Source organism: Rhinolophus ferrumequinum, chromosome 2 (genome assembly GCF_004115265.2).
Source record: "Rhinolophus ferrumequinum isolate MPI-CBG mRhiFer1 chromosome 2, mRhiFer1_v1.p, whole genome shotgun sequence".
Taxonomy (NCBI): domain Eukaryota; kingdom Metazoa; phylum Chordata; class Mammalia; order Chiroptera; family Rhinolophidae; genus Rhinolophus; species Rhinolophus ferrumequinum.
In genome coordinates, this window is record NC_046285.1 from 49,741,450 (window position 1) to 49,766,246 (window position 24,797).

A 24,797-nucleotide genomic window follows, 5' to 3' on the forward strand; every position below is an offset into this window, starting at 1 on the left:
AGACCATATCTTGGGCCATAAAACAAACCTCAAACAATTTAAAAGAACTGAAGTAATACAGAGTACATTCTGACCATAATGGACTCAAACTAGAAATCAGTAACAGAAAGACAACAGAAAAATCTTTAAACATAGGAATAAAACAATACACTTCTAAAAATTCCATGAATCAATAAGGAAATCTCAAACAAAATTTTAAAATATATACGTAAAAATAAATGAAAATAATGTCAAAATCTGTGGAATACAGATAAAGCAGTAATTAGAAGAAAATTTATAGTACTAAATGCTTACATTAGAAATGAGGAAAGATCTCAAATCAGTTATTTAATTACCTGCCCCAAGAAACTTAATTTTAAAAAAAGCAAAACATAAACCCAAAGCAAGCAGTAGGAAGAAAATAATAAAGACCAGAAATCAATGAAATTGAAAACAGAAATAGAGAAAATCAATGAAGAAAACGTTTTTATAAGACTCTAACATCACTAGCAAAAATAAAAAGAGCTAAGACACAAATCACCAATATAGTATCAAGATTGAAATAGGTATCACTACAGATTTGCACAAATTAACAAGATAATAAGTTAACAGTGCAAAACAACTTCACTCTTAAATTCAACACAAAAAAACTGGACCATTTCTCAAAATCACACAATTGAAACTAAAGCAAAATGAAATCCATAACCTAAATAGTTTCATTACCATTAAAGAAAAATAATTTCTTAAATTTAAAAGGTCCACAAGAAAAGAACTTCTAGGCTCATAAAACTCCACTGGGAGTTCTACCAAAAATTTAATAAAGAATTATTACCAACTGTTCACAAACTCCTCCCAAAAATATACAAGCGAACATTTCTCAATTCATTTTAAGAGGTCAGTATTACTGATACCAAAACAATACAAAGACATCACACGAAAACAAAAAGCCATTATCTGTTATGAATATATACACAAAAATCCTCAACAAAATACTAGCAAACTAAATGCACTAACACATAAAAACAATTATGCACCAAGATTATGTGGGATTTATCTTGGGAATGCAAAATTGGTTTAATATGCAAAAATCAACTAATATATTATTACACCATATCAATAGAATAAAGGACATAAACCTTTAAGTTTTGTAGATCATCTCAGTAGATGCAGAAAAACATGTGATGAAATCCAACAAACTTACACAATAAAAATTCCCAACAAATTAAAGAGCAGAAGGAAATTTCCTCAACCTAATGAAGACTATCTAAGAAAAAACCTGAGACTAACATTATACTACTTAATGGTGAAATACTGAATGTTTTCACCTTAAGATCAGAAACAAGACAAAAATGTCTACTACTTTTACTATTTCTATTCAATACCGTACTGGACATTCTAGCAAGAGGAATTAGGCAAGAAAATGAAATAAAAAGCATTCACATTGGAAAGAAAGATAAAATTATCTCTATTTGCGGATGACATGATCTTATATACAAAATACCAAATCTACTAAAAAACTAGAAGAATAAACAAGTTCAGCAAAGTTGCATAATACAAGATTATACAAAAATTAATTGTATTTCTACATATAACAATGAACAATACAACAATAAAGTGAAGAAACCAATGCCACTTATAATAGTATCAAAAAGGATAAAGTACTTAGCAATATATTTAACAAAAAAGATACCAGATTTGTACACTGAAAACCATTAAACATCGTTGAAAGAAATTAAAAACAAGTAAGACATCTAGTATTCATGGATTGGAAAATTAATGTTAAGATAAAAATATTTCACAAAATCGATCTGCAAATTCAACACAACCCATGCCAAAATACCAACAGTTTTTGCAGAAATTGACAATCTGATCCTAAAGTTCATATGGAATTGTAAGGCACCCAGAATACCCAAAACAATCTTAAAAGAACAAAGTCGGAGGATGCATACTTCCTGATTTCAAACTTAATACAAACCTGCAGTAATCAAGACACTGTGGTACTGACATAAAGACAGACAGACATATTGATGAAGGAACAGAACTGAGAGTCCAGAAAATAATACCTAACATTTACAGTCAAATGATATTTGACAGAGTGCCAAGACAATGCAGTGGAGAAAAAACTAAGCTTTTCAACAAACAATGCTGGGACCAACATATATCCACATGCAAAAAAATGAAGTTGGACCCCTTCCTCCTAACACATACAAAATTAACTCTAAATGGATTAAACACCTATATATAGGAGCTAAAGCTATAAAAGTCTAGAAGAAAATATAGGAATAAATCTTTGTGACCCTGGATAAGGCAAAGCCTTCTTAGATGTGACTCCAAAAGTACAAGGAAAAACAGAAATAGGTAAATTGACTTCACCAAAATTTAAAACTGTTACAACAGCACCAAAAAGAATAAAGTACTTAGGAATAAACTTAACAAAGGGGGCAAAAGATTTGAAACTACAAAACGCTGATGAAAGAAAACACAAATGGAAAGACATCCCGTGTTCATGGACTGTTAAAACGTCCATACTCCCCAAAGCAATTTACAGGTTCAATGCAATCCCTGTCACAATCCCAATGGCCTTTTTCACAGAAATAGAAGCACAATTCAAATAGAACCTCAGAAACGAAAACAATCTTACAGAACAACAAAGCTGGAGGTTTCACGTTTCCTAATTTTGAAACACATTATAAAGCTACAATAATTAAAACAGTATAGTATCAGCATAAAGACAAACATACAGACCAATCAAAGAGAATAGAGTCCAAAAATAGACCAACACATACATAGACAAACTGATCTTCAACAAGGGTACCAAGAATACACAATGGAGAAAGGACAGGCTTTTCAACAAGTGGTGCTGAGAAAACTGGAATTCACATGCAAAAGAATGAAAATGGATCCTTACCTTACACCATACACAAAAATCAACGCAAAATGGATAAAAGACTGAACGTGAGACTTAAAACTATAAAAATTCCTAAAAGAAAACATAAGAGGGAAAGGTTCATGACACTGGTCTTGGCAATGATTTATGGGATATGACTCGACAATTCCACTCCTAGATAAATACCCAAGTGAACTGAATATAAATGTTCATATAAAAACGTGACTGTAAATGGCAGCGTTATTCAGAATTGCCAAAAAGTGGAAACCCACATGTCAGTCAACTGATGAATAGATAAAACAAAATGTGGTATATTTACACAGTAGAATAAAAAGAAATGGATTCCTGACACATGCTACATTACATAACGTTATGCTAAGTTAAAGAAGCCAGACATAAAAGACCACTTTATAGTATGAGTGCATTAATATGAAATGTCCAGAATAGGCAAGTCCAGAGAGACAGAAAGTAAATTCATGGCTGCCAGGGGCTAGAACAAAAGGGACTGGAGAGTGACTGCTAACATTTCATATTAATGCAGTCATACAATAAAGTTTCTTTTTAGGGTGATGAAAATGTTCTAAAACTGATTATGGTGATGGACGCACAACTCTGTAAATACACTAAAAACAACTGAAATGTACACTTTCAATGGGTAAATTACATGGCACATAACTTAGAGCTCAATAAAGCTGTTTAAGAAAAACTGTATGATACCTAGAATTTGCTTCAAAATAACATGGAAGATCTAAATTCATGGAGAGACATCCCATGGTCATGGATTGAAAATCTCTGAATAAATTCTCCCCAAATTGAATTATAGGTTTATTCTATTCCCATCAAAATCCTAGCAAGATTTTTTTTGTAGACATAGAAAAGATTATGCTAAAATTTACATGAAGAGGAAAGGAACACAATAGCTAAAATCATCTTGACAAAGTGGGAGGAATACTCTACCTGATGTTAAGACTTATTGTACAGTGATCAAGACAGTGTGGTACTGACAGGAATAAACACATAGATCAATCAGTGGAACAGAAAACAGAACCCAAAAACAGATCAACACAAATATGCCCAACTGATTTTTGACAATAGAGAAAAAACAATTTAATGGAGGAAGAATAGTCCTTTCTAAAAATAGTGGTGGAACAAGTGCACATCCATACAAAAAAAAAAACCAGAGTCTTGACCTAAACCTCACAACTGTATACAAAAATTAATTCAAAATGGGTCATGAATTTAAACATGAAACTACAGAACTTTTATAAGAAAACAGGCAAGGTCCTTCAGAACCTAAAGAAAAGGGTTCTTGGACCTGGCACCAAAAGCATGCTCCATATAAAATAACCACACTTCATCAAAATAAAATAAACAAACAAACATTTGCCATGTGAAAGACCACGTTGAAGATGAAAAAATAAGCTGCAGACTGAGAGAAAAATGTTTACAAACCGTGTATCTGACAAAGGTCTTGTATCTAGAATATATAAAGAACTCTCAAAACTAAACAGTTAAAGGGCAGCCGGTTAGCTCAGTTGGTTAGAGCGCAGTGCTTTTAACAAGGTTGCCAGTTCAATCCCCGTATGGGCCACTGTGAGCTGCGCCCTCCACAACTAGATTGAAACTACTACTTGACTTGGAGCTGATGGATCCTGGAAAAACACATTAAAAACAAAAAAATCTAAACGGTTAAAAAAAATTCTGATTAAAAAATGAGCAAAACACAGACAGCAAATAAGTACATATAAAGATGGTCAGTATCATTAGCCATTAGGGAAACGCAAACTAAAACCACAATAAGATATCAGTACCATGTTTCCCCGAAAATAAGACCAAGCCAGACAATCAGCTCTAGTATGTCTTTTGGAGCAAAAATTAATATAAGACTTGGTCTTATTTAACTATAAGACCGGGTATAATAGCAGATATAATATAACATAATACCAGGTCTTATATTAATTTTTGCTCCAAAAGATGCATTAAGAGCTGATTGTCCGGCTAGGTCTTATTTTGGGGGAAATATCAGGAACAGCTAAAATAAAAAATAGAGGTAATAACAAATGCTGACAAAGATGGAGAAAAAGCAGCTCCCCACAAACACTGGTGGGAATGTAAAATGGTATAGCCATTCTGGAAAAGTTTGGGAGTGTCTTATAAAACTAAACATGTCCTCGCCCTACAACACAGGAAGCTCCCTCTATCACAGAGAAGTACACACCAAATCTTGTCCCTGAATGTTCCTAGCCACTTTATTCTTAATAGCAAAATACTGAATATACCAGAAGTCCCTTGACAAGTGAATGGTTAAAGTATATATTAATAAATATACCATTACATACCATTCTTGAAATGACAAAACTATAGAGATAGAGAATAGGTTGCCAGAGGACAGGGAGGGGTTTTGGGTTGAAGTACGAATATAAAGAAGTCGCAAAGGGGGTTTTCTTCACGGTACTGAACAGTTAGTTCTGTATCTTTCCTGAGGTGATAGTTACATGAATTTATATACATGGGAAAAAAACTGCATAGAACTATACACACAAAAATGAATTCAGGTTTTAAAAAGTGGTGAAAATTACCTTTCACCACTTTTTAGTTAACAGTGATGTACCATTGTCAATTTCCCGGTTTTGATGTCTTCCTAGAGCTTTGTAAGTTGTCACCATTGGGGGGAAACTGGGCAAAGGATACACATGACTCTGTACTAATTGTGCAACTTCTTGTGAGTCTACAATACAATTGTTCCAAAATAGAGCTTTGGTCATTTTGGGGTTTTTTTTTTTTAAATAATGAGAGGGGAGAAAGGGGTAGAGGTACAGGCAGACCTCAGAGTTATTGTAGGTTTGGTTCCAGACCACCGCAATAAAGAATATCGTAATAAAGCAAGTTGTCATCTTTTTGCTGGTTGAGGCTCTTGCCTTCAATGTGTAAAAAGCACACCTGCGAGGCACAATGAAGCAAAGCTCAATAAAACAAGGTAGTATGCCTGTACAGATGAAATGCGACTGGCCATCACATCAACTGCTAACTGTTGAAGCTAGGTCATGAGTATATGGAGATTCGTCACTACTATTCTATTTTTTTAGCTACTTAAATTTTTCCATAATAAAAAGTTAATGAAGGTATAAGAAAACTGTATATATCAATATATTAACAGCAACTTCCCCAGTTGGTGAGTGTATTGTTTTTTACTAATATGCCTTTTAAATTTTTTCTATAAAATAAATTTCTTATATAAAACAATTTTCAAAGAAATCTTTGCTCAAGGGGTCTTCTGTCCTCATAGTTTTACTCGTATTACAAAAAACAGCACAACAGAAAAAATTTTTAAACTTAAGAACCCCAAGAATACTTCTTCCTCTGACAACACAGCTTAATTTGAAAATATTTCATCTATTATACATACCCAATTTATATTTCACTCAATTACATGTCACCTGAAAGTTCTATCATCTTTTCCTAAAATTAGCCAAAACGCTCTTGCTAGAACATAGAACAGACTTACCATCAGCGCAGTAACTCACTGTTACTGTGGTCCTCACAACAAATCACATGTCTAAGCTCAAGACACCGTAAGACATTTTAACAATTCCAGTTGGGTTTGCATTCCCAATGATGCCTACGATATCATAATTAACTTTAAATTTTGTTTAAAATTTGTTATGTGCTTTTAAAATTTTCAACATATTTTTAAAAAGCGGATGCTAAAAAACAATGGTTACAAAACCATGCTGAAGAATTCAACACTCTGTAAATCTGAAAAAGTAACAATAATTCACTGAATACTGAGATTCTCACAATGTAGTTTTATGATTTTATTTATCAAGGAAAAATGATATAACTTTTCCCTTAGGAATAATTTAAATTAATTTAAATTAGAGTATAATAGAAATAACAAGATCTGAGCTCTGCATTATCTGTGGCACCTTGGGTTAAGTCACAATCTCCCTGAAACTCCGTTTCCTTATCTGCATACTGAAAGGGTTATACTTGTTAGTCTCCCCGGTCCAAAATTCTTTATAATGATGCTCTAAACTATACTTTATAACCTTTGACCCATAATCATTCTAATGACATCTTTGGAAAACATTTAGATGTGATACAGAAATGTCATTATAAATGTTATAATTATATAAATACACAATATATATAATTATGTTGTTAATTATATCGTAAATAACTTTTACAGGTTTAAATTATTTGGGAGAATATTATTAGATCAGGGTTTCTCAACATCAACACTGCTGACATTGTGCACTGGATAATTCTGTTGTGGGGGTTTTCAGGCACATTTTAGGAGGTTTAGCATCGACCCACTAGATACCCTTAGAATCCCCGCGGGTAACAACCAACAATGTCTCCAAAAATCACCTCTGCTGGAGAACCTCTGATATTAGATTAAAACTTCTGAGGGTTCTTTTGAAGATGGCAAGGAGAAAGAAGAAAGACTTTTCATTTTTGTGATATAGGAGGAAAGGTATAAGGCTAGGAATGAACACAACAAAAAGGTTCAACTGCAACTCACATACTTCTACTATAAAAAGAAAAGATACTCTTTTGTATGAGGCCTACTGAAAACACATTAACCAAATATTGTGCAGAGCTAATATAGTAATAATAATGAGAATAACAATATAAAAAGCTGAGGAGAAAATCTACAGGTGTTCCATCCTCAATAAAGCCAAAGGTTTTTAAATCAGAGATTAAGTTAACAAAATTATTCTTCTCCCTAGCATTTGAGATTAAACATTCTCAAGTCACCTGCTATTCTTTAACCACTGAGAATACCCACATGAAAAACACATCCACCCACAGTTAAATACAGTAAGAATCTGTTTTAATGAAGTGTAAATATGCTACACATGCCATGAAAAGTTAACACTAAGGCATATCCTTAAATCCTTTATGTATTTAAAAAAAGGCCAAAGACATTCAGTGTGGAGAAACTACATTTAAATGCTACAACAGAAAATTCACACATTCACTTTTTGGCTCTTTAATACTCTCTATAAAATCAACTCAACCATATTTTCCACCAAACCGACAAATACCTAGTTTCCTTAGTCTATTCTTGGATAGGTCACCAGACTGGGAATAAGAGACCCAGAGGCTATTCCCAGCTGCAAAACAGACTGGTAATCTCAAGCAAATTATTCACTCAGGTTAAGGTTCTATACCCGTATCATGCTGACAATACTGAAAATCTGCCCAGAAACATGCACTGAGAAACCCAGGACTTCCTCCTGCACCCAAAGGACAACTGCAAACGTATTTTTAGATTTATTAAATCTAAAAATCTGAATAGGATTTTATTTATAGCAACATTTAACATACTTGAAATTTCAAAACTGTGTGGTGCCTTTACCACTGCCCTCTACAAAATAAATGCTTTTTTAAATCACCATGCCCGATTTTGCAAAACTATATGCAAACTACACAAATCAGAATTATTATGTAAAGCCAAAAAAAGCTGTTTTTAATTCAAGCTCTTGGGAAGGGCGTTAATTTTGCATTTCCTAACTTTATCTAGCTTTTAGTCTACTACACAAGGAGCTCTTTCCTGGCACTGTAAAGAAGTGCTTCACAAAGTCTGAAAGGCAAAAGTCTGCCCCACAGCCAAAATCTGGAAAGGCCTTAGGGCTGTTCTTACCACTAAACTTGCAGGTTTTACTAGCGCAACCAATATGCGAATACCGGCGTACATTTTTTGCTCTTGATACTAAGTAAAAAAAACTGTCTAACAGACCAAGTTACCCATCTGACCTTTTCGCATATCATAAAACTAAACACAAGGCAATCCAACAGAAGATTTGGGGAAAAACAGGGTTAGGAGGCAAAAGGGGTGTCAATTAAGGTTCGGCGGCCCCGCTGTCAGGCAGACACTTGTCAGCTGCCGAGAAGCCACTCACAAAGTTTGCCATCTCGCCGGGGGCAAGGGGCCCTGACTGCGCCGCGGGCCCCGACCCGGAAGCCCGGTGTCTGGGAGGCCCCACAGCCCGCCGAGGCCCCGGGCGCGCCAGCCACCGAGGCAGGAAAAGCCCCGGCTTCTCCGCGCTCCTCCGCCGCCTCCCTGCACACAGGCGCACTACCGCACGCGCGCGCACACTCACACACGTACACACACAACAAAAGGGAGACTTGAGAGCCGCGTGCGGAGGTTCGGTGCGCGCAGGAAAGCTCCTCCCCCGGCCCCCACCGCGCGGCGCCGGGCCTGCTCACTCGCTGGAGCTCCTCGGGGGGTGCGCGGAGCCCGGCGGCCCGCGGCCCACCGGCCCCGGCTCTGCTCCGCCCCGCTCGCGGACGATGCCGGCGGACGCGCGGCGGCTCCGGGCCCAGCACCCGCGCGACTCCGCGCCGCTGCTCCGCCGGCCGCCGAGCCGAGCGCCGGCAAAATCCCTCCCGTGGGGCTATCGGATCCGGCCCGGGCTCCCTACGTCCCGGGTTTCTCAAGAAATAAAACTATTATGCTTAATTATCCTCGGTAAAATTCCCCACCCTTACAAACCATGGGAAATTTAAGCCCCTTTCCTTACTGAACCACTAATCAAAAGTAGAATCCAACACAATACTTAACAATAAGAAATCTCTTTCTGTAACCTCTTCCTTAAGGCTGCTTCTTACTGTTCTCCACACCTTAATTTACTCATTTTAGTTTGCCCTTGCCTTGTTTTTAACCTAAGAACTGCATTTTCCCAAAAGAATAATTTCCCTAAACCATCTTTCCAATTTTACTCTTTTGAAATTTACTTTTCTAATAGTAGCAAGCTACCTAATAAATCCCTTCCATCTCCCACTTACCTATTCAAAACCTCTCCACAACTTTTATAATTTTTATCAGCTCCTACCAAATAATTCATAAATTACTTTCTCAAACACTGCATTTTTTTGTCTATTCTGTCATTCCCTGAAAGCTAACTCTCACACATAACACAAAATTTTGCCCAATTGCCCTCAAATTTTGTGAACCTATTTCAGGGAGGCCACCAGTCAGTCAGTCACTGAAAAATCCATTTAAACATACCTCCAATAACCTGACAATCTTTCCAAATATTCTCTACCAATTCATCTGAATCACCATAACTCAAGACTACCATGCTCATTTCCCTAAAGACTAATTACAGAAACTAATCAAATTAATACAACTCTACCAAAATATAATATGTATCTATACATGCAGATGTGTAAGTGTTGACAAGCACACATATACAGGACCTTGCAAAACATGAAGTGTGTGTTTCGTTCTAATCCCTTGGACATTGCTCTTCTCAAATTTACAAGGAAAACTCCATGCCAACCAAGATTTTCAGGCATCCAACCACTATACTGTGAAGTCACTTATCTATGTTAAATTAATATAATTATCACTTAAAACATACTCTCTCCATTTCTACTATACCATTCCCAACACCTTCCTTAGGATATGCATTATTAGTCTAACCCAAACAATTCACTCAAATATTCAGAACATACCCCTACACACCAAGGCCCAAGCTATGTCTGAAGCTGGTCCTGGAAATAATTCTAGACCAAATCAGGCAGGTTACAGCAAAGATGTGACTTGGGCAAAGTGACAACCCTGGGCCCTCTTAGGCTTTCAAAGCTCTGGGTCTCCATAGGCTCTTCATTATTAAATCTGGTGACTGACTAAATGCCAAAGGGAGGGGGGAAATTGATGAATGACCCAGGGCTAGATTCTGGAAGTCATCCTGAAGCAAAAATGCACTAAGATGCAACACCAATACTATGATGTATTTTGTACCTTGTCATATTTTTCTCTCTGCCACCAAATACACTCTCTGCAAAATGGGGTAACATCAAAAACCCTGATCTGAACAGAGAGGGTCAGAAAGTATTCTTTGCTCAGTTAATCATGTAAGGAATATAATGCAAATACAAAGGGTTTGAAACATACAGCATTGGTCCCTTACTGATTTAAAACGTCAGCTGCCAGGACCACAGCAAGGCACTGATAATCTCAAAAACCACAGTTAAGGTAAGCACTTGACAGTCAAATCTTTGATAGTACAAGGGAAAGGTTGACAGAAGACAAAGTCTGACATAAATGAATACGACTGCAGAACTGGACAAGCAAAAAGTTTGAGAGCAGAGACACAAGCCAAAAAATGGTCTAGGCCTTAAATATCATCAATGGAAGAAGATGAAGGTTTCAAGACCTGAGGTTATAATGTCCAAGATTTAAAAGCAAAACAAAATTTTTAAAAAGTAAGTGTTTCAGTTTCAGCCAGTTTTTGGTTTTGGAACTAGCAAAGTAGCTCCTTTAGAGATGTTCAATAAATGATAAATAACTAGAAATATGAAAGCATTTTTAGAACTGTATATCTGGAAGTCACCCATCTACAGGTAATAAACGAAATGAGAAGACAGAGCAAACCAGCCTCCTAAGAACGCGAAGCAATGAGATAGGGTTGGGGGATGAGTGAAAAGGTGAAGGGATTAGAAAATACAAATTGGTCATCACAAAATAGTCAAAAACAGGGATGTGAAATACAGTAAGGGGAATATAATCAATAATGTTGCGAAGACTACGTAGGGTGTCAGATGGGTACTGGACTTATGGAGGGATCACTTCATAGATTATATAAATACCTAACCACTGCGCTGTACACCTGAAACTAATATAAAATAATACTGGATGTCAACTATAATTAAATATATATATAGTCACGAGATGTAAAGTACAGCACAGGGAATATAGCCAATGGTATTTCAGTAGCTAGATATGTCAGATGGGTCGTAGACTTGGTGCCGTTATCACTTAGAGAGGGGTGTAAATGTCTAATCATTATATTGTTTTGTACATCTGAAACTAATAAATTTAATTAAAAAAAGAAATGAGATAAAAATCATTTAGACAAGAAAGCAAGCTATAGAGGCTGTGTTAGATCCCTTAGGACACTTCCTTCCTACCATCCAAAGCATTCTTTCTACTTTTTACCTGCACCTCTTTACGTATACAAATTATCACCACACAATTTTTGTAAATAAGTTTGATGTGGTTTTGAGGCACTCAAGCAGAGATCAAAGATCTCAATGTCTCTATCATTTATGCCTTTTTTTTTTAAATAGCTATGCATGATGTCCTGTCACCTTTACAACATCACGGGTGGCGAGGACTGTCCTGATTGCACAGGAAAGGAATAGGCTCCTGGCATTATTTCCTAGGTAGCATTATGTGTTCTCCATATTTTCTCTCCTAAAGCTACTCACTCTCTTCTTCAGCTTATTCTTATTCCTAGTCAGGTAACTCCAACCTCCTCCATTCATTTCCATTTTATCCATTTACTAGCTTCTATCGGCTGGTCCATGTTCTTTGTCAACAAACACCCCAGGTCTTCTTCTGCCTTTCATGTTAGTACCTCTCCACCTCATCGTTTGTTTCATTGTCTCATTTCTAATACACAAATCTCTCAGCTGAATTTATATCATATGTATGTTACATATGGTTATGATTTTGAAAGTATAATTTATTTATAAAGAAATTGAAATAACGGGTGAATGTAACAAATTCATCTATTTATCTCCATCCCAATGCCACAACAATTCAGATCACTGTCATCTCTTGCCTGGATTGTTGCGGCCACCTCATCTTAACTCAAGCTTGCCTTTTCCTGGACAACCTGCTTCTCTCATGACTCAGCTATCCCTTCTCCTACTCCTTCAGCTTGATGAAAGGACCAACTGCTTCCTGCTCCCCAGGGACACTCCCACTGTTCACTATCACTAAAAAATCTCTTTGCAGTTCACATTATTCAAATCATTCCATCAGCAACATCTACCAAGCTCCAGAATACCCTCCCACCTTCCTTCCTCAAACATTTCAATTCTATTTTGTTCCGTATTCACCCATTATTCTCAGTGACTTCAAAAAATGATACTGAAGAACTTTCTACATTCTAACCTTCCTCAACTCTTAAAACCTTCATCAGTACTTCAGCCACCCATGAATATATACTGAAAACAGGTCATAATTGAAAGTGCTGTACCACTAGGACTGTAACTTCAGAAACCCTTTATTTTTCTAATCCACAGCTACTTTATTTTCTAGTTCTACACCTGCTCTTCACCTCCTTTTAGGTTCCTTTGTCTCCCTACACAATTTAAATTTGTCCGTTGCCCATTTTCACACTGTCCTCTCCAGAATATGACGACTTTCCATTATAGTCACCATGTATCTCCCCAATGATAATCTTCACCATCTGTTTTCTCCACACCCACCCACACCATTGAGTGTTAAGCACCACCAAAAAGCTATGAAATTGTCTACAACTGATTTATTCTAAACACATCTCTCATCTCATTGACTAATTCAAATCATTAATCCCATCAATCTATTCCATAAAAGTCCCTTAAATCACAGCTTCTCCACCTGTTCTCAGATCTCTTTACAGCTTCTAAAATTCTGTATCTTCATCCATCTGTTACTTATTGCCTCCCGTTTTAGAAAAAGAGTTGTTCCTCCTTCTTAAAATAAATTTCTTAATACAATTCCTACAGTCAATGCTCCCATATTCTCCCAGTCCACTAAGTTCTTTACCCCCATGCGTTCTGGTCTCTGAATTGTTCTTGGAAACCAAAAAAAAAACAACTCAATGTACCAAACCTATGACCCATCACCACCCAACCCTTATCCTCTTTGGCAATGACGAACTACCTCCTTTGGTTTATGTCACTATATCACATGATTCTACTCTGGTCTTTCTAGTTGCTTCTTCAGTCTCCAATGACTATTGGTCCTCTTCTTAGCCCAAAAACTGGGTATTTTCCCAAGTTCCGTCCTGGAGTTTTCTCTAATTCCCTCCCCCTCACATCTCATCTCTTACCACTGCATCTGCAGTAATTATGTTTATCATTTGTTCGATGATTGTCTTCCCCCAGCTCCCAAAAATAATCTTTAAACCATCATCCTCTGGCTCAATCTAATTTATTCCTGAGGAATTAGAATATGATGACGTCTTTTTAACTACATTCTTCAATTATTGCTTCAATTAACAGCTCAATTATCAGTCCAAATATTTTCATAACCATCAGCGCTCTACCAAATCCAGAATTAGTAGCTTCAATTATCAACTCTATGTATATATTCCCAAATCGCTACTGGACCGCTTTCCTCAGCTGAATCCAATATTTTTAATTCTAGCTGGATAATTCCCCTTGGATACTTCTATTGGTGTCTCACACACTGGTCAATGTGTCTTAAAACTCAAGCAGCCATTCCTCCCCACCAAAACAGTTCTGCTACCTGATCCAATAATTTCTGTTAATGGCACCACCATTCTCAGTCACCCATGTTGAAAGCTCTGCAATTTCCCATAATTTTTCTTGTTCCCTTTTTCTCCACTGTTTCCCAAAATCCCACTTGCCATCATACCCTTCGTATCTGTCTTTGATGTAGTTCTCGTATCTATCCCTTTCCTTTTATTCCCACTACCACCATCCCCACTTATACTCTCAGTACTTCACACGTTTGTCACAGCCTAACTCTGTCTTCTGGTTACTAGGTTCTCTTCATTGCAAAACAAAAACAGTTCACCAGATTAATATTCTTAAACCCACTGTATCTCCCCACTCAAAAATAGTTCCCCACTGCATACTGAGTCAAGCTAAACTCCTCCAACCTCTAAAAAATAGAAACTACTCAACTGTCCAACAAAACTAAACTACCCAAAAAATGTAACCCAATTTCAGCTGCTGCCTTTTGAATCTTTCCACAACTCTAAATTTCCAGTCATCTTCCCCTCCTCTCTCCATCTAATCACACATCCCACCCCTGCATTTCTAATCTTGCTGCTATCAAACTAATTTGAGTCCGTCTTAGTCTCTCCAGTAGCCTCCTAATGGGGCTTCTCACCGCCAATCTCACTCTACCACCACACTGCCCCCAATCTCTCCTTATGGTTTAGCTATTGTCAGATTAAGTCATCTAATACACAGCCCTTGATTCAATTCTCAAAAAAGTTCAATAGGTACACTTCAATCATGTATGTTAACATACTTTAATCCTCAAATCCTTGCCAGACAGTATAATGATTATCAATTTCCTGATGAGAAAACTGAGTCTCAGAAAGAAAGGAATTCTTTCCATAATTAAGGCGTGGGTAAACAGAAAGGCCAATACTTAAATCCAGCTTCTATTTGCTTACCAAGCACAACACCACGTCCTATCAAATACAAACTACTGAATTCAGCTTTAAAGGCCATCCATTTTCTACCCAACCCCAAATGACCCTTTTCTCAACTTATATCATATTATGACCTATTCATGAACTCTATCTTCCAAACCACAGGATGTGATCAATTTAGTTAGTCCTGAAACCAGTTTAATGAGTGACAATAATCTTTCATTTTTTTTTAGACAAATAGAAAACATCTAAGAACATCCAACATGGTAAGGACTGTTATAGTTACTGAAACTTGCTGTTTTACATGTACACACAAACATTCACACATGCATATATCAGGTGAAGATGTAACATCCATTTCTTACTGTGGGTCACAGTAAAAACCTTACTTACTATTCTACTAAAAAACTTAACTTACTATTATTCTCTATATATCCTTGGCTTCTCACCTCCAAACCTTTGCTTTTACTAATCCCTCATGGGGGAATGCTCTTTCTAGTAATTTCTGCCAGTTGGGATCCTATCCATCCCTTCAAAGACTAGCTAAAATGCCACTTCCATGCCACTAAATGCAGTCACAGGTTTTCCCTTAATCAAATGTATTTACTCCCTTTTAACATTCGGTATTTTCTTATGATACATTTGTGATCATAGTGTAGTTACCGTGTTTCCCCGAAAATAAGACCTAGCCGGACCATCAGCTCTAATGTGTCTTTTGGAGCAAAGATTAATATAAGACCCGGTCTTATTTTACTATAATGTAAGACCGGGTCTTATTTTACTATAAGACCGGGTCTTATTTTACTATAATATAATACTTATATATAATACTTATAGTAAAATAAGACCGGGTCTTATATTAATTTTTGCTCCAAAAGACACATTAGAGCTGATTGTCCGGCTGGGTCTTATTTTCAGGGAAACACGGTATTTGTGCACAAACGCAGCTCCCTTATCAGAATATAAATTTCAAAGGATTTATTCCTGACTGCATTTAACAATGCTTTTGCATACAATGAGACTGCATTATCTCTGGACTAAAGAAAACTCATCCCATAATTTTATGAAACCAGGTATAAATCAACATAAGTAATTCTTACTACATTCCAACTTCTGTTAACGCTTATCCTTCAAATAGTCTACCATCTTCCTCCCTAAAATAGCAACTTCAAATAATCCGCTTTACCTTCAATCTTCTCTTGCTTTCCTCTAAACATAACTTATATTAATCTTTTTCTTCTTTCAGAATCATACTTTCTATCAGATAGCACCTTTTCTTCTACATCTGCTTATCTTCCACTTTACTCCTAGTTTTCTAATGTCCATAATGATAGATCTTATATTTTTTAATTTTTAAAAATTTATTTTTCAATTACTGCTGACATACAATATTATATTAGTTTTAGGTGTACAAAACAACATAGTAATTAGACATTTATATACCCCACAAAGTGATCACCCCAATAAGTCTATTATCCATCTGACACTGTACATAGTTATTACAATATTATTGACTATATTCCCTATGCTGTACTTTACATCACTGTAATGTTTTTTACAATTATAGTTGACATTCAGTATTATTTTATATTAGTTTCAGGTGTAGATCTTATATTCTTTAAATAGATTTTTCTTTCATTTTCAATTAAACTTCCTCAATTATTTCAATTCATGTACATATACTTTGGCAGCACCATTAAATCCTTTGTAGAAAAAGACTGGTTACAAATAAATAAATTGAAGTAAAGAGAAAACATAAAGATAATTTAGATTTCCTAAATTATCTCAGATACTTCTTCTCCATTCATTTATTCAACAAGGATGTGTCTACTGGACATATGCCCTCAATTTTCTATTCTGTTCTGTAATTCAGAAAGCAGCTTTGAGAAAAGCATGCAGGAAAATGCCAGAATAACAGAGCCAAGTTGACTCACGCTCTTCACTCACAGAGACCAAGCAATTGTGGGGTACAGACTCAAAAAAGGAAAAACTAAAAGTTACACTAGATATAGACGGAAATAGACACTCTTCCTCCTACCCCAGTTGTTCTAAAGGGCTCAAAAATCTACCCAGCAAAGGTAGATTTGAAAAGGAACAAACCAGGAGGAGTAGCGAAAATGAAATAGGCAGAAAGCATTCAGACAAAAATAGACCAGGACTCTAGGTTCATTCTAGGGCTGCAAGAGAAATTTGGAGCAATTTAGTTCCTCTCCTGAGATCCCTAAGGAATCCTTTCAAATATCTAGCTGAAGTATGGTACACAGAAATCCTTTCCCCAAACCTTAGCCGATGTTCATTTCTCCATTCTCTGAGCTTCTAAAGCACTTCACTATCTGTAAAACTCATTTGGGAACTTACTCATAAACTCTCTTGTTCACAGTAATGAAACTATTAACATACCCAAAATTTATTTACATATTAATATCAGCGTGGTACTCTTTAAAATATTTACCTTGGGAGGCTATCAGTTATTTATTCACTCCATCCAACCATCTGATGCATTTAACCAACATTAATCTTAGTGCCTAACTAACTACATATAAACTGTCACCTGCATTCAAAATATTTCCAACTTCCTCTCTGGGAATGGTTTCCAAAGTCAGTTAATAAGTCAAACAAAAAAATCATTCCCATTTCAGTCACTAAGTGAATTTAAACCAAAACTATTCTTTATTCAGTCTACTTGATATCAACAGATCTTCAGCATTTCTAAAAATCAAATCTTTCAAACTAAAAAGATTTGTCACCAATGAGACTATTCAGAACGACATTATGCCCTGTGTTGTTTGCAATTGTGCCATCCTAGAGGGATTATGAAGTCCTAGAGCATAGGGACTGTTTTACTCATCTTTATAGGCTCCCCACTCCCACGGCACACAGCAGATACTCAATAGGAAAAGGTGATTCAGAAAAGGTGTTACAAAAAAGTTCTGAACACTACTTTGAAAATGACTGCCAAAATACAAAAATTCTCATCAAAGGTACAATTTTTGATATTTGTTTTAAAAAAATCAATTCTCTGAAGTCTTAGATTGTTACTGGATTTACTCAAAACTGCCTTTCTCCCCTTAAAAGAATATAAATATTATAAATTCCTTCAAGGTAGAACTTCATTGAACACATTTTTCTTATCTTAAAAATGAATTAAATCAAATCAGACAGATTCTTAAAACAACTAAAAATCTCTAAGCAGTCCTCTCGGCCTGAGGTAAGAAAATCCAAATTAAACCAGCCCCAGCTCCAGACCAGATTTACTCAAACGAAACAAGCCTCAGCTCAGAAGAGAACCTTTGGTCCCACACCTGTGATGTTTCTGCAACCGGTACAGTTCCCTTCTGTCTTCTCTTAAATCTAAAAGCCTTCCCCCCACCCCCAGTTGGATATCCCTTTTGTCCTTCACACACACACACACATTTTGTCTGCAATACCCCCATAGTGCTCAGCTATTTCACACATTCCCCCAATTATCACTAAAGCAGTGAACACTACTTTCTATCAGTCATTCAACAGGTATTTATTAAGCACTGAAGAATCAAGCTGTTGAGTGTCCCTAGAGATTCAAGTCTCATCTCTAGAAAAGGTTACAATCTAGCCACCATTTGCAAAACAAAGAGAGAATAATGCCCATAAGCAAAGACAACATTTAACAGTATGTAATCTATCCGTGAGCGTTGTTTTTATTCAAAGTAATTAAGATTCTCAAGGGGTGGGGTTACTTAAACAAGACTTCCTCAAACGGGAATGACATCTTTCTATTTCTCTCAATCACAGTCACACTGACTTGGTGATGCTGCATCCCAGACACAAACAACCAAAAACAGTATTTCAGGAATCTATCGTAATACATGAGCGGCATACCTTTCCCACCGTATTGCCAACATATTTGTGGCTTAATACACTAATTTCCTTGTAACTGCCACAAATCACAGTCTCACCACTGTAATTTAAATCTCTCTTCACACCAACTCTATCCAAGTGTCCTCAGAATTCTTTACCTTTTCTACAGACGCCCACAAAATGATCACCATCTCCGACATACCCTCTCCCTCACCATCCTCCCCCTTGTAGCACATTTCCCCACCCATCTCTCCACAAGAAAGAAACACATATCCACGTTAATCCCTTCCTTCCTAAAAACATAAGAAATGCCACAGAAGCCTGGAAAGAACAATTAAGGGTCATTTTAATGCATTCCCAGATTCCCCACACTAAAACTCTCCAGAAGACTGTCAAAGAATGCTACACAGTTGACCTGGTAACTAATTCACGAAGGTGAACTATCATTGCCAAGTAACTCTTCCTCATCGCTAACTAGAAAACCCTTACGCTGCAAAGACAATGTTTCCTACAGTCTAGTCTTTCTTATATAGGTCCATCCAACAAACTTCTCTTTATCATCTCACCCAGTATTTCCAGTCTAATTTTAAAGGCTTTCCCTTTAAGTATATTACTTCAAGATACAAAGACAACATTGAATAAAACAGTAACTACCAAAGGCTAGAAAGGAGAGGCAGAAAGGAGATAATGCCAGTGACACAAATCCTTTCCATTCACTGTGAAAAGTCTTGACTTCTTCATAATGTCATTTTGATCAATCAAGAAATAATAGTGCATTCAGATTATCTGCAGACCTGGAGAAAAGCCTAGTAAGAACTACAAAAATTAATGCTTAGAAGTAGTAGACTGGCAAGTGGGGCTGCAACTGAAGAGATGAGACAGGGGCTACTGCTTTTCAAGACAAGCTCCCTCCGTATAGTTTTATTTTTAAATTATTTACATCCTGTATTGTTTCCTATAATTTAAAAGGGAAAAGAAACAATAATGACATGCTATATTTAAGTCCATAAACTTACAAAAATTAAAGAACTGATAATATACAGTGCAGGTGAGGGGAAGAAAAACAGACCTTCTCACACCGTGGTGACAATAAAAATGGGTACATCCTACCATGCAATATATTGAAACATCCCACAGTTATACATGTTGTACTGACATAAAATGTTTTCCAGTTTTTAAAAAATAATCCTGGATTATTGCTGAGAAAAATTTTAATAGAAGCCCGTCTCTACTCTAATGCTAAATTATCATCCTCCTTTAGAGATATTCGCTAAATGAATATCCATCTTTCCATCTCATTCATTAATCCCCTCACCTTCCACTTCCATAAAAAGATTTTCCATACTACTCTCTCCTCACTTGGATTAATATTACAATGTAACATGTATACAAATCTTTAATAACCAATTTTCAGGTGAATAAAGCTGATTCAAAAAGTGAATAGAATTTTAAGAGTATGCTCCTAGCCCAGAGTTCCCTCTTGGAAATCTGGTCTGGTGTGAACTCAGCAAATCCAGCAGGCCTTGGTTCATTTCCTGACACAAAAATGCTAATAAAAAATAAATCCGGTCTCTTCAAGTTCCCCTAGACCTCAAGGCAACCAGTCCCAGCTTTGCAACCTAAGACCAAAACAGATATTCTAGATCCTTCATTCTGCTGGCCACACTTTGTAGGCTGATGCATTTCCTTCAATATCACCTTGCCTCAATGAGAGTACATATTCAGGAAATGTGAATGACTGAAGGTCTCCTACCAGCCCCAGTTATGGAACCAGTGCAGCCAATTAGACTAATTTGAGCTATAAATGGATCCTCCAAAAAAGGGCCACCATGCATGGAATACCCCCATCATTAATTATCACCCTGTGTAGTGCAACCCAAGCAAGCTGAATATGGCACCAGTTCTGGACCACTTAAGCTGGGCGATAAACAAGAAAACCACCAAATCAAGTAATTTCCACTTCAGCATTTGCAAGGATCGTGTTCATCCAGCCTCTAGTAAATGATGATACTTCAAATTTCCTAAAATCTAAACTCCGTGGCCTAGAGAATACCTGTGGGCCAGGTGTTTTCTTAAGGTCTGTTTCAGAGATTCTCACACTCACTGGTGCGGGTGTAAAATGTCTCAGACCAAATTACAGACTAAGGTCTAATTTTCGGTGACCCCAACCACTACCGGGACCCACACTTACCAGATGTCATGTACAGAAGAGCCCAAACACGTTCGGAACTAGGCCATCCTGGCCCATCTGGAATAACCCTTTAGTCCTTGGGCCGACATTTACTAATTCTACTACATCTGTCTATTCTATCATGCATTCTCTTCATATTCTCTAGGATAATAGTTAGCTCTCCCTCTCGCTTCACACACCATCCTTCCTATTCACGGAAACCCCTTCATTCCCTTTCTTTGGAAAGGCTTCAGTTCTTTCCATAACAATATACCTAACATATCTGCACAATGAACACCCCCCAGAATCCTCAAGAACTCCTCCACTGCCACCCCCTGCATTCCTCCACCTATCCGGTATCTTTCCCCCGGCCTCTCCTGGTACACACTCCCACTAGGTTTCCTGCAAGGATTCCCTTTTCTCCAACCCCTGCCCTTCCCTTCTGCCAAAGAACACTGTGACTGAGGCCTGCGGTGCATAAAGCACTGCACCAGGCACGGTGGACAGAAACCTGGTGTCTCCCTAGCCTTTTCACATCCACACCGAGCACCCTCTGGCCTCCCCATGCAAACATCCCACCTCCTTCCCTACCTCTGACACCCCCCCACCGCAGGCCTCGGAGGCCGCCTTCTCGCCTCCGCCACCCCCGTCATTATCCTTTCTCAAACCCCCAACCCACCATCCGCGCCCAGCTTCCTCCCGTCCCCCAGCCTGCTCCTGCATTTCCCTCGGCCTCCGCCGGTCGCCTGGTCACCCCCAGCCTTGCCACGGCTCACTCCCCCCGGGGTCAAGCCGTTACCGCTGCGCGCTCCCCCCGCGCGCCGCCCCCTCCCCCTCCCCCGCCCTCCCCCGGGCCTGGGCCTGCCAGGCCGAGCGCTTTACCGCGGGCGGGCGCCGAGTCGCGCGGTCACCGACTGCAGACGGTGGCAGCTCCAGCCTTTCTCGGGGCCTTGAGAAGAGGGGAAGGGGGGAAGGGGGAGAACTTTTGCTGTGGCAGCTTCGGCAACAGCTCCCACCCCTGCGCCTTTCTCCTCTTCCTCCCCCTCCTCCTCCTCTTCCTCCTTCTCTTCCTCCTCCCAGAGCAGTCGAGACGCAGACATGCCGCGGCTAGAGCGTCGCCGCGGTCGCCGCCACTGCCGGCGCGGTGCATTATGGGAAGCCCCGCACACGGGAAGCGCTCCGCGGCGCCCGCCCTCTCTAGCCCCGCGACCCAGCTGGGAAGACCCAGCGTGGCTTCGATTTCGGCGCCTGCGTGTCATCAGCCCAGCGTGGCCGGGGAAGCTGGCCCGAGCTGCGGGTCCCCCTGGCTGGGCCTGAAAGGATAGCAATTTGAAAAAGATCGGAAACCTCTTTGAGTGGGGGTCCGCCATCAGCCTTAATCAGTGCCTACCGTTCTGAGAAGTGGAGGACTTAGGGGGTCGTGTGCGTTTCAGGCCCGGGGAAAAGGAAGGGGCGGAAACATAGGTGAAAGGTTATCTGCCAGAATTTCTTGGCTTTTTCGTTTCTCCTCTCTTACCTAGCCCTCTACCACCTCTTCCGGAAGCGGCGGCCCTGCGCCCTTGAAACTAGCAAACCCCGTTAGTGTCTGCAAACTGAGTTGCAAGGTGTGAGCACAGAGCAGGATCAAGAGATCCGGCCCTGGACCCTGTTGCGCAAGGTTTTACATGGTATTTCCCGCTCACCTCACCTGGGGCCCAAACCTCGGTCTATATGGCAAGGACTTGGTAATGATCTATGGAAAGCTAGAATTGCACAATTATGTCTCATCCTTTGGAGATCCTGTAAGTGACCTTAGCCCAATTGTGACCTTAATGGTGCTATTCAGCTAACATTTATTAGGCACCCTGAGGTGTTTGTGCATACAGTTACTAATCTTTATGTCCCGACCCTACTACAAGGTCAGACATGTGACATAGAAAAGATGCTCTGTAAATGTTGAATGATTATGAGCGTCAGAAACTTACAATGGGACGAAACACCTTCATTACGATTTCTTCATAATAGTCTGAAGATTTATTTAGTGTCTCTGCTTCAACATACTTAACTAATACTTAACCTCTGAGGGGAGAGGGAAAGGAAAGGTGTTAGAATAACTATATAACCATTTCTGGAGTTCCTGTCCACACCCACCTTCCCACCCCTTGCCAACTGAATGTTCATTTGAATAGTGCTTTTTGGCGAAATTCCAAAGTCCCAAATTATGCACTTGTGATGGCACTGAATTAGATTAGTGTCTGCAAGGTTAATGTTCCCCCAGGCATTAACCTTAGTAAATCGTGATTCCTGTTTAGAAATAGCTGAGGCCCCGAAGTTCAGCTTAATTTAGACACAGGTAACTAAGAAGAGCAAGGGTAAGCCACAGCACCACAATCAACTCTCCATGGGCTTTCTCCATTAAAAAATATAAATTTTAATAAGATGACAGTGCATATTCTGAATGCTAATTGCAACAAACAGTGATACAAGCTGGAGCAAGAGACTTATCTGGAGGACAGCCTTCTGGCAACTTCTAGCATCTGCAATGGCATCAAACTCAGATGCTAAAATAAAAAATACCTCTGACAGCAAAGAAGCAGATTCTGAATATTAGGTAATAGGAAAACTAATAACTGAAAAGTACTGAGGTCCTGGAGACTACACTCAATGGGCTAAGATTGATTAGTTTGCCATTAGGAATAGAGCTAGTTCTTTGCTCAACACTGTAACTTCGAAACAAAAGAGAAACACTTTAACATGAGCAGAATAAAGAGCACTATAGAGGTAGTGACAGCAGAACTGATAATGGGGGAGCAAATTTAAGCCTTTTGTAGGTTAAACATCTATAGATATTTCTCAGCCCTAGTTTGCCTCTCCATGCTCCTCTTGCTCACCTCCCCAAACACCGCCTTAGGCATTCAGCCTATTTTCCTTTCTTTTTAAATTTTATTCCTAAATAATTAGAGTCACAAGTTGCAAAAATAGTACCAAGTCCCATTTACCTTTCACCTAGCTTCCCCCAATGATGACAAAAGTTTTATTAAAATATTAAAACCAGGAAATTGACAATGGTACATTACCATTAACTAGACTACAGAATTTACTTTGTTTTTACCATTTTCTAAAAAGCTGCATTCGTGTGTAAATGCAATTTTATTCCATGTGTACATTCATGTAACCACTACAACAAAGATACAGAACTGTTCCATCACCACAAAAGAACTTTCTCCTGCTAGCTTTTAGTATTTGCAAATCCACCTCTCATCCCACTCCCCTACCCCATCCCTGTCCCCTCGTAACCATTAATCTGTTTTCTATCTCTATAGTTTTGTGATTTCAAGAACGTTATATACTGCTCACTTCGGCAGCACATATACTAAAATTGGAACAATACAGAGATTAGCATGGCCCCTGTGCAAGGATGACCTGCAAATTCTTGAAGCATTCTGTGTAAAAAAAAAAAGTTATATAAATGGAATCACACAGCATGTAACCTTTTGAGATTGATGTTTTTACATAAACATAATACTCTTGAGTTCCAACCAGGTTGTTGCAGGTATCAACAATGTTCATTCCTTTTTATTGCTGAGTAGTATTCCATTGGATGAATATATCAGGATTTATTCATCCATTCCCCAGGTAAGGTACATCTTGGTTGTTTCTAATTTGTTTGCTGTTACAGATAAAACTGCTATGAACATTTGTGTACAATATACCTCAGATATATTACAAGTGAGGTTCCAGACCACTGCAATAAAGTGAGTCAATCTTTTTTGCTGGTGGAGGGTCTCACCTTCAATTTGTGAAA

At 38.3% G+C, this 24,797-nt stretch overlaps 1 protein-coding gene and 1 non-coding gene across 3 annotated transcripts in view; one reads left to right on the forward strand and one right to left on the reverse strand.

The window, feature by feature from the left end:
- The window catches only part of ZNF148 (zinc finger protein 148), a 109,396-nt gene extending 87,301 nt beyond the window's left edge, over nt 1–22,095 (reverse strand). Inside the window, exon 1 of one of the 2 annotated variants that reach the window (XM_033130720.1) lies at nt 21,896–22,095. The gene's annotated coding sequence lies outside the window, so the exon portion shown is untranslated. Of the gene's footprint in view, nt 1–21,034; nt 21,305–21,895 lie in introns of those variants that run through there. The other variant, XM_033130729.1, reaches the window with a different exon arrangement.
- A 2,246-nt stretch (nt 22,096–24,341) lies between these two features.
- On the forward strand, nt 24,342–24,445 carry LOC117014886 (U6 spliceosomal RNA). Its single transcript, XR_004421636.1, has one exon. It is a non-coding gene; the product is annotated as a U6 spliceosomal RNA (small nuclear RNA).
- The last annotated feature ends 352 nt before the right edge of the window (nt 24,446–24,797 follow it).